We start from the raw sequence: 10,987 nt of genomic DNA on the forward strand, positions 1-10,987 counted from the left end.
ACTTCTATACATAAATACACATGTTTTTTAAAAAATATTTTTTATTATGTATTTTCCTCAATTACATTTCCAATGCTATCCCAAAAGTCCCCCATACCCTCCACCCCTTGTTTTCTTAAAGAGAGAATTACAGTAGACCTGAGGCAATTGTGGACCACACCTTTAGCCTCAGGCAGATTTCTACATTCAAGGTCACCCTGGCTTAAGGAGTGACTTCCAAGTCAGCCAGGGCTACACAATGAATCCCTATCTGAGATTTTTTTTTTTTTATTTTGAAAAAGGGTTTCTCTGTGTAGTCCTGGAACTCACTTTGTGGACCTGGAATGACATGAATTTTAGGAAAAAGAGATATTAATGGATTAATATTACTTCTATACATACATACATACATACATACATACATATAATCATACATACACACATAATTTTTTCAAATAGAATTAGAGTAGACCTGAGGCAATTGTGGAACATACCTTTAACCTCGGGCAGATTTCTGTGTTCAAGGTCACCCTGGGTTACAGAGTTAGTGTCAAGTCAGCTAGGGCTACACAGAGAAACCGTATCTCAGTAAAAAGAAAAAAATAATAGAAAGAAAGAGAGAGAGAGAGAGAGAGAGAGAGAGAGAGAGAGAGAGAGAGAGAGAGATTTAAAAAAAAAAAAAAACTTAGTCTGGGCAGTGGTGCTTTTAATCCCAGCATTTGGGAAGCAGAGGCAGACAGATTAATATGTTCAAGGCCATCATGGTCTACAGAGTGAGTTCCAGGACAGCCAGGGTTACAGAGAGAAAGTGCATCATGAAAAAACAAAGCTATATTAAATAAATAAAATTTAAAAATTAAAAAATAGCCGGGACTGGTGGCACATACCTTTAATCCCAGCACTCCGGAGGCAGAGATGGGAAGATTTCTGGGTTCGAGGTCAGCCTAGTCTGCAAAGTGAGTTCCAGGACAGCCAGGGCTATACAGAGAAACCCTATTTCGTAAAACAAAAAATAAAATTAAATTAAATTAAATTAAAATTACAATTACAATTAAAAAGAATTAGAAAAAAAGATTACAGAAATCAAACATAAACCACTAGATGGCATGTAACCACAATTACAGCAGAAATATTGCACACACACACACACACACACACACACACACACACACACACACAAACTCTGTCATAAAATCGAATGTGCCTTCATGATCAAAGTTCGATAGTCAATACTGCTAGAAGAATCATACGTCTGAAAATAAAAGCCAGAACCTTTTCTGCTTTTGTTTTCTTTTGCCCCAAGATAGGGTTTCTCTTGATGTAGCCCTGGCATCCCTGCCTGGAACTTGCTCTGTAGGCTTGGGTAGCCTCAAACTCACAGAGGTCCTCTCTGCCTGCTTCTGCCACCTACACATCCAGGCAGAAGCTAGAATCTTTTTTTTTTTTTAACCTTCTTTTCTTTTATTTGTTTGTTTGTTATTATTACTATTAGTTTTCAAAGTATGTGTGTGTGTATGTGCTCTATCTGCTGCCTAGATGACTGCATGACAGAAGAAGGCACCAGAACCTAGGTGAATCCACCATGCAGTTCCTGAAAATTAATTAAAAGAAAAAAAAACAAAAAAAAGGAAATTCAAATCACATAGCAAGTAGAAATCTGCACAGCTGTCAGAGTGTTATTTAAGGCTTACTGTAAATAATAAAAATTGTTATGTGTCTTTTATCCAAAAACAGAAGGGAGGTGGTGTGCCTGCATATGGAAGGTGACAAGTGGGTGGCAGCCATCTTGTCCTCTGACTGACATCTATCCTCATAAAGATGGAGGTGGCTGACTGTCACGTGACCTAATGCTCAAGGTAGCTTTTGTGTCCAGCCTCTAGGTGGCCTAGTTTGCATGTGCAGAAAGGTGAGGAGGCTCCCTAAAGCAGCCAGAACCCTTGACCATCCACAGACAGCCTCATACTGTCTTTTGTTATACTTTTAAATGCCAGACTCTGAATTGGTCAGTCTAAATTCTTTTGGTTTAATTAAATTATAATTAAAATGCATAATAAATGAAAAATATAACCAGTCATTCTGAAACCCCTTTTGTGTAACTCAGACTGTAGAATAAGCTAGCTGCAAAGTTACAGTGATCCACCTCCCTCTGCCAGCACTGCCACAACCACTGCCTGTCAAAAGCAAAAATCATAAAAAGGAAGAGGGGAGAGGGAACAAAAATAAGAAGATAAGAATCGCCGGGCGGTGGTGGCGCACGCCTTTAATCCCAGCACTTGGGAGGCAAAGGCAGGCAGATTTCTGAGTTCGAGGCCAGCCTGGTCTACAAAGTGAGTTCCAGGACAGCCAGGGCTACACAGAGAAACTCTGTCTCGAAAAACCAAAAAAAAAAAAAGAAGATAAGAATCGTAGCCGGTCATAGTGGTATACAACTTTCATGCCAGCATTTGAAAAGCAGAGGCAGGCTCTTACTGGATTGAGGCCTACAAAGTGTCTTCAAGACAGCCAGGGCTGCTTACACTAAGAAACTATGTATGAAAAGAATAAATTTAAGAAAGAAAAAAAAAAGAAAAGAAAGAAAAAAAAAGAAAAGAAAGGAAGGAAGGAAGGAAGGAAGGAAGGAAGGAAAGAAGGAAGGAAGGAAGGAAGAAAGGGAGAGGGGGGAACAGAGAGAGGGAGCAGAAGAAAAAAAGAAAGAAAAAAAAGAAAAAGAGAAACAGGCGTCTTTAGGAGTTAGTGTTACTTGATTGGAGATATCATTTCTCTGTGTAGGCAGGCAGGCAGGCAGACAGCCATAGTTGTTTGCTTTAGTTTAGCTTGGTTTGGTTTTCAGGAAGTGTTGCCGAGGTCATACACAAGCACAGGCCCAAGAAATAAATAAATAAATAAATAAATAAATAAATAAATAAATAAATAAATAAGAAACACACATCTGGGAGGGGGGGGCTAGCTTGGCCATGGAGTCACACACACACACACACACACACACACACACACACACACACACTAATAAAATCAGGACATCCAGTGTCTTGGCCATCAATAGTGTGACATTCATGTCTTAAATTGCAAACCAGAAAGTCAGTTGCCCACGTACAAGTCTCTTTCTTCCAAGTAAGATGTCAGTTCCCAGGGAGGCCTTGGGAACTTACACTTTACTCACTCACACCCTACTCAAAATAGAAGTCTGATTCTAAGTAGTCTGTGCACTGAATCGGTGGTTTGGGTGTCTCTCTTGTGTTGGGGCAGGGCGGGGGTTCCATCCCCAGTGCAGGTTCTAGGAGCAAATGCCAGAAAAGTATACACATGTGCGGGTGTAGGAAATGCTGCTGGGTGGTCAGTTTGAGTCCAAGCCTATTGCAGATAACTATAGAACAAAGGAAGCAGTTCGATTGGCTTCTATCTTGATTGGTTTCTGAGGACACATCCAAGGAGAATATGTAATCAATTCTGGCAGTAACAGCAGAATGGCAGGCTAGCCAGGTAAGAGGTTACCTAGCCCTTATCTAATCTGAAGTAGGCCTTCACATTCCATCTAGGCCTTAATAGTTTCCTCAGTCCTTAACATTCCATCTAGGCCTTACTCTTTTACCTATACCTTAACAGACAGCAGCTTTGCCCTCTGAGCCATCGCACAGGCATGTATAGATCAATGAATATCTTTCTCTGTATTCATTTATTTATGAGAGACAAAGTCTCTGTACATGGTGCAAAAACATACAAGACAGACCAGGCCGGCCACTCAATAATTTCTGCAGGCATGTGATGGAGGTGGCATCCAAACTGTGTAAGCAGTTCCATGCCACGTAGTTATCATTATTTGTTTTATGTATGTATGTTTGTATGTATGAGATTACTTAGTTAGTTTCGTATTTAATTGAACCAGGGTTATTTGGGGGGGGGGAGGAAATTTTTTTCTATATATACAAGCAATTGTAATTTGTTATAGTGTCCCTCCCTTTTGTGAAGTTTGGATTGGGTTTTGCTTGGGATTGTTTGTTTGTTTGTTGGTTGGTTTTTCCAGACAGGGTTTCTCTGTGTAGCCCGGGCTGTACTGGAATTCACTCTGTAGACCAGGCTGGCCTCCAATTCAGAAATCTGCCTGCCTCTGCCTTCCAAGTGCTCCCAAAGGCATGTGCCACCACTGCTCTGCTGTACTATTTAAACAGCCCACCCCCCCCCAAAAAAAAAGAGCAACAGCAAAACTGCAAATGTTCCTTCCTTCTCTGCATATCCAATCCAACCACTCCCAGCTAACTTAGGTAATGTGCGTTTCTGTGCCAGTTGATTATATATATATATATATATATATATATATATATATATATAATACTGTGTGTGTGTGAAATACAATACAATAAAATAAAATTAAGATGCTCAATTTCTTCACAAGCTTTGTTTTATTTTATTTTTGAAGGTTTTATTTATTTTTTTATTTATATGAGTACACTGCAGCTGTCTTCCAACACACACCAGAAGTGTGCATCGGATTCCAAAGTCACCATGTGGTTCGTGGGAATTGAACTCAGGACCTCTGGAAGAACAGTCAACGCTCTTCAGACCTTCACACACGTTTTATTTTATTAAGCATTAAACATGAAGTAGAAATCATTTAAATATTGTCCAGATTGGCCTTACCAATTCCTAAATTGCTGGCAGGGTGAGGCTTCTAGTGAAAGTCTTCTAGTGAGCGGAGGCTTCCTCTTTCTGTTGGGGTGTGTTATCAACTCCATTACCATTTCCAAAGATCTCGGTGTGAGCCTATTGTTTGGTTCAGTGGGTTGCCAGAGCAAATGTGGACCTGAAAGGACAGTGAGTTCAGAGAATTCACACTGAAATCATCACTCAGGGACTTGAGGCAGAAAACTAGCCAGCCAGCCTCTGGATAGACATGGCTCAGCAGTTCAGAGAACCAGACCATCGCAAATAGTCCACAAACCTGCAGGGACGACTTGCAGATCCCTTCCCCCCACCCACCCCTCCCCCAGCCCCACCCAAACATAGGGAGAGAAGGCAGTGAGGGGGAGGGGGAGGTGTTGTGAGAGAATTTAGATAGCTCGAACAAATAGCTGGAGACTTCATTCATTTACTTCTTTTATTGAGCGTATGGTGAAAGAGGGAAAATGGCTCAAAAGGGAGGGAGGGAGGGCAGACCGTCTTCCCATGCTGGGATCATTCATGCTTTAAGAAGGAATGCAGGAGGCTGGAGGCTCAGCGGTTAAGAGCCCTGACTGCTCTTCTGAAGATCATGAGTTCAAATCCCAGCAACCACATAGTGGTTCACAACCACCCACAATGAGATCTGGTGCCCTCTTCTGGTGTGTCTGAAAACTGCTACAGTGTACTTACCTATAATAAATGAATCTGAAGAAGGGGGAGGAGGGGGAGGGGGAAGGCAGCCAGTCAGTCCAAAGGTGCTGGTGTGCACTCTAGGTGCTTTATCAAAAAGCCTTTAGTTCTGCTCTCCCATTTGATTCCCAAAGGGCAGTCTTGGAACCCTGTGCAGAGATAGATAGAAATGGCAACCACAGCAAACAAGCTAGTTAGTGAGTGAGTGAGTGAGTGAGTGAGCAGAGCAAGAGAGCTGGCTGGCAAAACACACAAAGCCAAAAGAAATGTCTGTCAAGTTTGGCCCCACAAAACAAAGCAAGCTCACATACATTCCCTGAGACTCATCCCTGGCTACAGGGAGTGTGATGTCCCTGAGTATTTTTGGAAGAAAGAAAGAAAGAAAGAAAGAGAGAGAGAGAGAGAGAGAGAGAGAGAGAGAGAGAGAGAGAGAGAGAGAAAGAAAGAAAGAAAGAAAGAAAGAAAGAAAGAAAGAAAGAAAGAAAGAAAGAAGGTGGTGTCCTTCCTACATCCCCCTTGCATGAGCTAGAGGTTTCTTTTCCTCCTCCTCCTCCTTCTCCTCCTCCTCCTCTTCTTCTTCTTCTTCCTCTTCTTCTTCTTCATTTTTAGTAGAGGCAGAGAGAGTAGAGAAGTAGCAAGAGAGAAAGAAGTAAGAGAACAAGAGAGGAGCTAGAAGTTTATTAAGTTTACCTCACAAAACAGTCTGTGTTGATTGATGCCAGGATGAAGGAAGAGAGAAAGACAGAGAGACAGATAGACAGACAGACAGACAGACAGACAGACAGAAAGACAGAAAGACAGAAAGACAGAAAGACAGAAAGACAGAACTAGGTTGGTGAGAGAAATGGCTCAGCAGGTAAAACAGTGATTTTCCAAAGGCCCTGAGTTCAACTACCAATCACCTGTAATGAGATCTGACACCCTCTTCTGGTACATCTTAAGTCAGCTACAGGGTACTTTAAATAAATAAATAAATAAATAAATAAATAAATAAATAAATAAATAAATGGAAGGAAGGAAGGAAGGAAGGAAGGAAGGAAGGAAGGAAGGAAGGAAGGAAGGAAGATATATATTGTCTCAGGGCAGTCCCAAAAACTCAGTCCTTTAAGCCTCTGGTAAACTCTGAAGGGGTAAGACGTACAAATTCATCAGTCCTGCCTGCCTGCAGGTTGTGCCTTGCTTACTTCACTAAGACCCAAACTTTGTTTGATGTTTTTTGTTGTAGTTGTTGTTGTTGTTTTGGTTTGGTTTGGTTTGGTTTGGGGTTTTTTTTTTTCTTTTTTTTTTTTTGCCTCTGCCTCCCAAGTGTTGGGATTAAAGGCATGAAGCACCACACCTGACTGGTGTCGGAACAAGTAAGAAAGTAAGTAAGTAAGTAAGTACATACATACATACATACATACATACATACATACACACATACATACATAAAGAGGGGACACACATGCCTAGAGGTTGTTGTTGTTTTACAGCTTTATTGTACAAAGGCAGAGGGAAAGAGAGAAGGTAGAAAGAGGGAGAGAGGCCACGTGGAGAGGAGGAAGGATGCCTAAGGTTTTAAGATGCTCAATTTCTCCACAAATTTTATTTGGAGAGCTGGCTCAGTGGTTAAGAGCACTGTCCTCTCTTCCAGAGGTCCTTCCTGAGTTCAATTTCCAACAATCATGTGGTGGCTAACAACCATCTGTCGTGGGATCCCATGTATTATTCTGGTGTGTGTCTGAAGACAGCTGCAGTGTAGTCGTATAAACAATGCCTGCATGCATGCATGCATGCATGCGTACATACATACATACATACATACATACATACATACATAATGTTTAAAAAAAAATAGAGCCAGGCAGTGGTGGGTGGGCACACACCTTTAATCTCAGCACTTGGGAGGCAGAGGCAGGCAGGCGGATTTCTGAGTTTGAGTTCAGCCTGGTCTACAGAGTGAGTTCCAGGACAGCCAGGGCTACACAGAGAAATCCTGTCTTGAAAAAAAGAAAAAGAAAAAAAAAACAAACAAAAAAACAAAACAAAACCAAAAACACCAAAACCAAAACCAAAATTTAGAAATAGCAAGCCATGTAAATACTGTCCAGAAGATTCTGTCCTTAGAAGTAGCAGAACAGGGCTGGGTGAGAATGAGTGAGTGAATGGGCCTTCCTCTTTCTGATAGGGTGTGTTATCAACTCCATTACCATTTCCAAAGGGCTACATTCCTCTGGAGCAACGTGGACCAGAAAACAAAGAGTTCAGAGAGAAAGACACAGATGTGCAGGTCCCTACCCCCACGAGGAGATGGCGGCTTGGGGTGGGGAGTAGGGGGAGGTGTAGAAGGGGAATTTAGGTAGCTTAGACAAATAAATAACTGGAAACGTCATTCATTCTTTTATTTATTTTATTTTACTTTATTTTATTTTATTGAGTGTATGGTGGAAGAGTGAAACTGGGTCAAAAGGGAGGGAGGGAGGGAGGGAGGGAGGGAGGGAGGGAGGGAGGGAGGGAGGGAGGGCAGTCTGCACGGGTACAAAGGGAAACCATGTCAAACCAAATGAAGTCAAGCAAGCAAGCAAAACAATTCATTGTACAAAGTCAAGCAAGCAAGCAAAACAATTCATTGTACAGAGTCGAAGGAGAAAAAAAAAAGTTAAAGATCACTTTGTTAGAACTTTTCTATATTTTAAGAAACATTAGGGCTGGTGAGATGGCTCAGCAGGTAAGAGCACCCGACTGCTCTTCCAAAGGTCCTTAGTTCAAATCCCAGCAACCACATGGTGGCTCACAACCATCCTTAACAAGATCTGACTCCCTCTTCTGGTGTGTCTGAAGACAGCCACAGTGTACTTACATGTAATAAATAAATAAATCTTAAAAAAAAAAAAGAAAAAAAGAAACATTATACGGCTTGATATCCAAACTCTCTGGTCCACTAACATATCGCTCAGACAATGCTACCCAATGCAAAGCCTACCTCTTCCTCCATGATTGTTCCCCACTATGGATGTAGCCTGCATTGTGTGTGTGGGTTATGAAAATCAGAAAGGCAGGAGGAATTGGCTGACGGACCTCCTTATCTGAAAGAAAGAAAAGAGAAAGAGAAATGAAGCAATATAGATGTAGCCCAGTATTTTATTTTTTCCTCAGATTAAGAAAAGTAATCTTGCCGGGCGTGGTGGCGCACGCCTTTAATCCCAGCACTCGGGAGGCAGAGGCAGGCGGATTTCTGAGTTCGAGGCCAGCCTGGTCTACAAAGTGAGTTCCAGGACAGCCAGGGCTATACAGAGAAACCCTGTCTCGAAAAACCAAAAAAAAAAAAAAAAAAAAAAAAGAAAAGTAATCTTTACAAAACTCTAGCCATATCACTGTAACCTTCATCCATTCCGTTGAGATACCCGAGAGATACCTGACACCCCACAAACACCCAAATCGGAAACAAAAGAAACCTCCCAGACCTAATTGGTCCAACTAATTTCAAATGAATAAATGAAACCGGGCCAACTAGTTGATCTCATTATGTCTAATAATAATAATAATAGTAGTAGTAGTAGTAGTAGTAGTAGTAATGCCAGGCAGTGGTGCAGCACACCTTTACTCCCAGCACTTGTGAGGCAGACAGAGGCAGGAGGATTTCTGAGTTTGATTGAGGCCAGGGTGGTCTACAGAGTGAGTTCCTGGGCAGCCAAGACTACACAGAGAAACACTGTCTCGGGGGAAAAAGAAAAAAGCAAGCAAGCAAGCAAGCAAGCAAGCAAGCAAGCAAGCAAACAAACAGCAGACAGACCACTATTTACAAGTTACCCATTTTTGGAATATATATGAAAAGAAAATCCTTTTTGCCAGCTGACTTACCAGTTTTGTTAAAGGAAGAAAACAGAAAAGTCAGATCATCAACCTAAGGATTTTAAGATGGGCTGGAGAGATGGCTTAGTGGTTAAGAGCACCGATTGCCCCCCTCCACAGACACACACACAAAAATTAAAAACAAAGCCGGGCATGGTGGCGCACGCCTTTAATCCCAGCACTCCGGAGGCAGAGGCAGGCGGATTTCTGAGTTCAAGGCCAGCCTGGTCTACAAAGTGAGGTCCAGGACAGCCAGGTCTATTAAAAAAAAAAAAAAAAAAACTGTGTGTGTGTCCCCGCATATATATATATATATATATATATATATATATATATAAATAAATATAACATCCTTTTAAAATTAAAAAAGGAAAACAAACAAAACTCGAGTAAGGATAACTGGTCGACCTTCAATTTATTCCGCAAAACAAAACAAAAGGAAAATCAGAAAAGAAATCCAGATCAGACAGTCTATCGACCGCATTGTGTGGAGAAAAAGACAAGGCCTCCCGGAGTACTATGGTCAACTTCCCAGTTCATTTAAATAAATAAATAAATAAATAAATAAATAAATAAATAAATAAATAAATAAAAATATGTATAAAAAAGTAAAAGAGGCACGGCTATTTGTCTGTGTATACGTATGCAGTTATATAATATTTTAAAAAGAAAAACGTAAAGAAGTTGGAGTCTTTCTGACATCTGGTCGACCTCCACGGATTGGGGGAAAAAGACAAAGTGCCACCCGGTGTGCTGGTCGACCTCCCAGTCCATTTAAAAAAAAAATATATATATATATATATATATGTATATATATGTATATATGTATATATATACATATATACACATATACACATATATATATGTATAAAGTAAAAGAGGCACACATATACATTTGTCTACATGTATGTGTGTGGTTATATATATATAAAAAAAAGTTATATATACACACACACACATACACATTTGTCTATATATACATTTGTCTATATATATTTCTCCATTGATACTTAAATAAAAATATTGGCGTCTTTATGACATCTGGTCGACCTCCGCACTTTGGGGGAAAAAGAAAAAGTGCCACATGGAGGACTGGTTGACCTCGCAGTCCATTAAAAAAAAAAAAAAAAAAATTATAAAGTAAAAGAGGCACATATATACATTTGTCTACCTGCACGAGTGTAATTATATATATTAAAAAAAACAAAAACAAAAGTTCGCGTCTTTCCGACATCTGGTCGACCCCCGCGGTTTGGGGGAAAAAGACAAAGTGCCACCCGGAGTACTGGTCGACCTATATACAAAAAAGGAAAAAAAATTGGCTTCTTTCTGATATCTGGTCGACCTCCGCGGTTTGGGGGAAAAAGACAAAGTGCCACCCGGTGTGCTGGTCGACCTCCCAGTCCATTTAAAAAAAAAAAAAATATATATATATATATATATATATATGTATATATATACATATATACACATATACACATATATATGTATAAAGTAAAAGAGGCACACATATACATTTGTCTACGTGTATGTGTGTGGTTATATATATAAAAAAAAGTTATATATACACACACACACATACACATTTGTCTATATATATTTCTCCATTGATACCTAAATAAAAATATTGGCGTCTTTATGACATCTGGTCGACCTCCGCACTTTGGGGGAAAAAGAAAAAGTGCCACATGGAGTACTGGTTGACCTCGCAGTCCATTAAAAAAAAAAAAATTATAAAGTAAAAGAGGCACGTATATACATTTGTCTACCTGCACGAGTGTAGTCATATATATTAAAAAAAACAAAAACAAAAGTTCGCGTCTTTCCGACA

This window comes from Mus caroli, unplaced genomic scaffold (genome assembly GCF_978045245.1).
Source record: "Mus caroli unplaced genomic scaffold, Mus_caroli_1 scaffold_33, whole genome shotgun sequence".
Taxonomy (NCBI): Eukaryota; Metazoa; Chordata; class Mammalia; order Rodentia; family Muridae; genus Mus; species Mus caroli.